This window comes from Ischnura elegans, chromosome 6 (genome assembly GCF_921293095.1).
Source record: "Ischnura elegans chromosome 6, ioIscEleg1.1, whole genome shotgun sequence".
Taxonomy (NCBI): Eukaryota; Metazoa; Arthropoda; class Insecta; order Odonata; family Coenagrionidae; genus Ischnura; species Ischnura elegans.
Genome location: NC_060251.1, coordinates 79,134,416 through 79,141,428, shown reverse-complemented (window position 1 = coordinate 79,141,428; position 7,013 = coordinate 79,134,416).

Here is a 7,013-nt window from a genome sequence, read left to right as displayed (position 1 = left end):
GTATTCAAGAAGTGATCAGGAAGCCTCCCTTTCCTCCCGAGCACTGCCTCCTTTAATTCACAGTAAGGCCTAACCCCTTTCAATATATCTAAAAATCCTATTCTTTTCCTTCCCCTCCCTCGTTTCCCTAACATTCTACCCTCTAACACCATTTTCAACATCCCCTCCCCGCTAAGCACTAACTCCATCCATACCTTCTGTCTCCTCCGGATCTCATCCAAAAGCTGCCTCTCCTCACCCAACATGTCCAGCACTTCGTCGTTCCTTTTCCTCTCCGTCCATTTCACACTCGTCAATTCTTCTCCATATCCTCATCTCGAATGCCTCCAATCTTCTCTCGTCTTCTTTCTTCAGTGTCCACGTTTCCGCACCGTAGAAAGGTACACTCCAAATCAAACTCTTCACTAAACTTTTCTTTGAATTCTTACATAACCATCCTCTCAGAAGCTCCTTCCTGGTCATGAGCGCCTCCTTTGCTATTGCAATTCGCTTCCTGATGTCCTTGCTACTGTGTCCGTTTTCCTGTAATGCGCTGCCCAAATAGTTGAATTACTCAACCTGCTCAAGTTTTTCCCCACCTACTTTTATCTTGAGTCTCACATTCTTCACTCGCGAAGCTTTACAAAACCGCATTACCTTAGTCTTCTTGTGATAAATCCTCATCCCATACTCCTCGCACCGCTCGTCTAATGCATCCACTAGAGACTGAAGTCCTCGCCTCGCTGATTTGCTAATCAGCACCTGATCATGCGCGAAACTGACCGATTTCAACTTCATTCCTCCCACTTTCACTCCAGTTTCCAACTCGTACCACGCTTCTCTTACCATCTCTTCAGCGCACACGTTAAAGAGCAGAGGCGAAAGAGGACAGCCTTGCCTCACTCCTCGTCTCATTCTTGCCCACCCAGATTCTCCGTCCGCTATCCTCACTTGCGCAGTCTGGACCATATAAAGATTACGAATCAGTCGTCTATCCCTCCAATCTACACCTATTATCTTGAGAATATCCATTAACTTAACCCGGTTCTCCCTATCAAACGCTTTCTCAAAATCCACGAAACAGGCATTTACGTCCTGCACCCTAATTATGTAACTGTGAGAAGGGTGAGAGCGATGTCGCACAGTGGGCGGAAATCGAAAAAAGTGTGACAAAACCCTAAATTTTCACTATTTTTTTGGTAAAAAAAATGGAACAGTCCGAGAGAATAATACCCAAGGATTAAGGAACTATGGCTAATTTAATATTTGGTTCACCCATTAAATCATTAGAATTCGTTAAAGACGAGAAAAAATTATTAAAAATGTCAATTCTGAATTTCTGCAAAAATCGAGTATTTACTTTCGCTATTGAGCCGTTAATATGGTTTTTCATAAATTTCAACGCATATTTTGTAAAAGAGTAAACCTTTCCTAAGAATTACACGGGATAGTTTATGTATTTTTATCAATTTTCATGTAATAATTAAACATTCAAAAGTGCATTGTTTTTGGACTATTTTTGACATAAAGTGGAAAAAAACTTTATGAGGGCGACGAGACTCGATCTTAAAATTCATATGGAAATAGAGACCTGAATCTTGACTATATGACTTGACATGTCGTTGCCAGGGGCAACGCGATTCCCACGACGGAAGGTGATAGCAGCGATTATGAGACCGTGATCGCTCTCTTTATCACGCTGCGAGCGTCATCGGCCTATCACGTTCGAAACCCATGGTGACAAGCATATGCTGTCATAAAAACCAGCACTAAATACATATATTAGCAAAAAATTATTGCTTATTTAATTTAAAAATGCCCTGTAATCGATTAAAAACCAATATAATTCTTAATTATTTCAACTGGAGTGCTCTGTTGACTTTATAGTTGTCCACGTTGTTCAATTGTTACATGCGCATGGTGGTGAATTCGATTGAGCAGCTTTATTTTCACACAGCAAATTGGAAAATACTGCTAATTGAAGTGAATCCGAGTTTCAAACGTCAATTAATTTATATCGAAGTTTAATTATCAACATTTGCCAAGTACGTTCTCCAACATATCAGCATCGTTAAACTCCTTTTCGATTTTTAATCATCATAAATCAACTATTAACTACTTACATTCAAATCGCTAGCACGATTACACTTCCATCATCATTTCAACATTAATTAGTTTCAATCCAAGGTCACGACTTTTCGACCATTCTCTACGATATAGCTAATAATTTGCAGCATCTCCCGGCGAGCATTAGCATAATAGATTACGTTATCACACATCGAAAAGTAATGCTACACTTTCCCCATAACTTTACCATAATACGAGTACTTAATTATAATATTATCTATTGGCGAGGCGAAGTACTTAGCTTTGAACTGCCTCCATTTTATGTTTTAGTTGTTTGTTAATTGTTATTTCAAACTCTCCGCAGACGACGTATTCTCGGACAGAGATGTGTCGAAGGATTTCATCGGCTCTTCAGATTTCTCAATGATACCAACCTCACGCGCTCGTACCTGTATGATACGCGCGATGACGGTGGCTTACATGATCGCGTGATACAGCGGAACGTGATAGGAGAACGTGATGGTCATCTATCGCCGTCGTCGCTGTCACATTTACATAATCGAGGTGCTGGTCATATTCTAGGTTCCTCTCCACGAGGGACCTCATTATTGCTATTGCATCACGAGCTGACTTCCCTTTTCTGAAACCAAACTGATCTTCGCCCAAATACTCGTTTGCCCTTGCCTCCATTCGTCTGTTCAATATCCTCAGTACCACTTCCGCCGCATGCGATATTAGGCTGATAGTCCTATAATCTCCGTATTCCGCAGTTTTCTTCTTTTTCGGAAGCGGAATTAAAACCGTCTTCACGAAATCCTCCGGCCAAAATCCCTCCTCATAGATCCTGTGCACTAGTTCGAAGAACCTTTTCTTACTATCCTTCCCTAGATTCTTTAGAAGCTCACACAGGATATTGTCTACGCCTACTGCTTTCCTAGCCTTCGTATCACGAAGTGCTGTCTCAATTTCTGAATCTAATATCCCCAGCCCAAGATTATAATCATCCTGTTTCTCCTTTCTCCTTTTTCGTTTCCATCCCTCCCTTCCCCGACCGAAGCGTTCCAGACCCCCATCACTACCAGATTTTTCTCACCCGGTGTGTCTCTAATTATATCCTCGAGCTGTTCATACACCTCATCTACTTCTTCCTCCCTATGATTGCTAGTGGGTATGTAAACTTGGACCACCACAAAGTTGGTTGGCCGCGCTTCAATTTCTACCACAAGAATCCTAACGCTTACCTGGTCTGTACCTACAACACGTTTACCCATCTTCCCGTTAAATACTAAAGCTACCCCTCGCTTGCTTTCCTATCCTCCACTATATATATCCCTACACCCATCACTCAAATAGTCCCCCACCATCCCTCCACCTCACCTCGCATAATCCTAAGATATCCATCCTCCCTTTATCCATTTCCCTTTTGATATTTTCTAACTTCCCCGCCCTCATCATAGTCCTCACATTCCACGTCCCTACATTTATAGCCGACTTCTTCTTCTCCATCTTCTTGGTCTTCTTTTCTTCTTTCTTCATTTTCTCTGCTGCTGCTGGTGATGATGATAAGTCTCTGCAAGGATTTCACATGTTGACGACTCCGAGGACCTTGCCGACCTCGCTGCCGTGCCCGACACCCGCCCTTTGCGGACGGGTCCCGGGCGATGAGATTCCGAGGCTCATTTGGTTGTACTCCATGTTTTCAGGGAAGAGATAGTTGGTAGGGTTTCCCACTCTTATTCCAACAGTGTTTTTTACGTGACACCACCACGTGGACTACCTTTCGTCTGTCTCCTACCCTTCGACCTATCTGGCATGGGTGGCCCTACCGGGAATAATTTAGAATTAATCCCGCCAGTGCAGCTCTAGGGGTCATAGGAAAGCGCAAGCCTTTCCACCGCGTCAAGGTTGTAGCCCAAGGGAAAGGCAGAGTAGCATAATCTCCCAAAATGTATTTTGCTTCTTGGGGTTTTTCCTACATGAGAAGAGCTTGCTTCTCACAAAAAGAATTTAATTCCCAATTCTATCACCATTTAACCCCTTTTCCATGCAAAGTTACTCAACCGGCAATCAATATTCCAACGACATCCAGACAACATTGTCGGCGTTAGCATACGAAAACCATGCCATATTCATGCAAATCTAATTAACGTTGTATTGATATCTGTGAAATATAAAAAAACGCCAATCAATATTGCAGCTGGGCCCAACTCCATTTACTTTTTTACTAACTATCCCAAACAAAAAATGCTGCAGATGCGCCACACGGCAGCGCTGTAGCTGTGTCGAATGCACTGCTGTAGCGCGTCTAGCACCCCTAAACTTCCCTTTTTTGCATGTCATATGCGCTGCAAACGGGTGTCAGCAGAACTGCACAAACGTGTCAGGAGCGCTTCCCAAGCGTGCAACGATCGCTTGAAACGCATGCCAGAACCGCTAAAAATGAATTTCTGATGTGCTAATGGTAAACGGATGCCGACTTACAAGAAATAATGGGGGGACCCAAGCCGGGGATATTTCCCCGGGAAATTTTATAAGTAGTGAGTTTTAAGATTTTTAAGCATTCTAGAAGGGTCATATGATCAACATTAGAACCCAGATAACTCGAATCTCGATATCTGGACAATCCGGGGAAAATCGACAAGCCTGAAAATTTTTTTTCTCACACTCATAACGAATTTTTTAGGGGGCTCGGGCCCCCTCAGGCCCCACTGCGCTGGTATCGTAAAAAAGCACTAAAAAAGTATGTCCGGGCCAATTAGAATGAATTGAAAACACAGGGTTGCAATAAATGACTTTATATTAATCATTATGGTTTTTAAGTAAAAGTTCAGTAGCAGCCTTTAACTGGACCCTCTTCATCTTTGTTCCAGTCAGCCTAAACCACTTCCCCATTTTCTGTTCAATTTTCTCAGTGTTCATGAGAAAGGAGCTGGCTTTCAAGAGACTACATCTGAAACAGATCAAAGCCCCAAGGATACCAATTTCAGCAATTAAATACTAAGATATAAAAGGAAACATTGTTGAAAAATACTAGAAGACACACATCAATTATGACAATATTGCAACATGACGAACTGCAAGAAATCGTAATTACCCGCTAAAATTAATTATAAACTCGCGGAGGAAAAATGTACTTAGTTAATAGTCCTAATAAACAAAATTTTAAGTCATACCTATAATGAAATTGCATTATGAAATTAATTACCTACTTTTCAGTTCTCTTCCTTTTCCTTAACCTCCATCTACACTCTTGCCTCTCTCGCAAGCACTCGCAGGTAAAGATATTTGTCACTACGTAGCGCCGCTATAGCATGACGTGTCTTATTCAAAAGACAGTCATCTGCAGTGTTGTGGCAGCTGGTCCACAACTTGCGGCTGCAGCGCATGATACACGTGCTGTGAAGACGTATTTGATGCGTTAAACCACAATAGGGTGGTTTCCTGTTATTTTTTTACTGCATAATTCGAACGATTATTACTCCTAGAGTACACATTTCACGATTTTAGATTTTTAAAGACGATATCTATTTTTCACGATTAAATGAAAAGTGAAAATTTTCAAGCGAAAACGCGACGGCTAAGTATAAATGCTGGGAAAAGCCCAAGTGACGTCATTCTGGTCATCTGCTACCGCCGTGTGAGGTGACCTTGGGGCGAGGGTATGTGCGCCGCTGCGATGCAGGCTGCTACCAGGTACCTGAGTACCCTGCTACCGGGTAGCGCTATTCTTAAATGAGGATTATCGACCTTGAGGATTATTAATACCTTATCAAACGAAGGAAACTTTCCGACCATTGGCATTTTTAATAGGTAATTATTAAGAGATGTAACCCTGAGCTCTGTGCCTAATGCATGCATTGGTAATCTCAGACGATGTGAAACTCCTTTCTACGATCGTATAGAAACTAGGTCCCTGTGACGTCACGTGGAGTGGCATCGCATGGGTGCCAATCTGGCCTTTTTCAAATGAGGTTAAAATTGACCATTAACATTCGTCTAAACTGGGATTTCTAAAACAATATAATTTGTATACTATGAATACACAAATGGTGGGTAATGAATAGCAATCAATGCCTTTCGTTTTATTTGATGAAGAAAACTACCCTATTCGCTTTATGAGTGTGCTGCTGAGACGCTGCATTTGATATGTTGTACTAGCAGCGCCGGCATTCTTGTGAAGCGCTGCGGCAGCTCTGTGTGTTTACTTGGATACTTGATACCTATGCGACATCATTTATACAACTCGTCGAGGATATTACAAAGAGAATAACTATGTAACGTTGTCAAAATATCCATCGTACAATAAAAACGTAGGCTTCCGTGCCTTTCGGCACACGATCGCCCGCTGCTCTTCCACTATTCCTAACCTGCGAATGCTTAATGTAGCTTATGAAACTAGATTGTAAAAAATTGTTTTTTTTCTTTAAGAGCTTTCGTTTTGTTCTTTGAGAAATCTTTCGATAATGTGTTTGTTTACTCAGGTCCGTACTCGCATTACACGCAGAAAGAATCCAGTAGATGGAATGGAAAGGTAATAGAAGTAGGTAATGCAGAACTGAAATTGGGAAATTCGTCCTATTGCCATGGAAATAAGGCAAATTTATCAAGATTATTCCTAGTCTATACCAGTGGCGGATTTAGGGGAAGATCTCATGGGTAATGACACGTCCCTAAATTTCATCAGAATTTTAAATTTTTTATTAGTTTATTTTAATTGCTCCACTCCATCAGTTTTTAAAAACAGAGATTAAATTTGAGGCTCCCAAATGCGTTAAAAATGGGTATCTAATGTTTTTTACTCTCTTACTTACCATCTCTTTACTCACTTTCTCTTTTTTCCAGCCTTTATATCAACTCACCAACCTGTCTGTTTGTTTGTCTGGTACAAATCTTGTAACTTAAATTTGACTCACTTCCTGTGAAGCAAGAACGCTGAAATTTTGCACACTTCTTCATTTCCGATGACA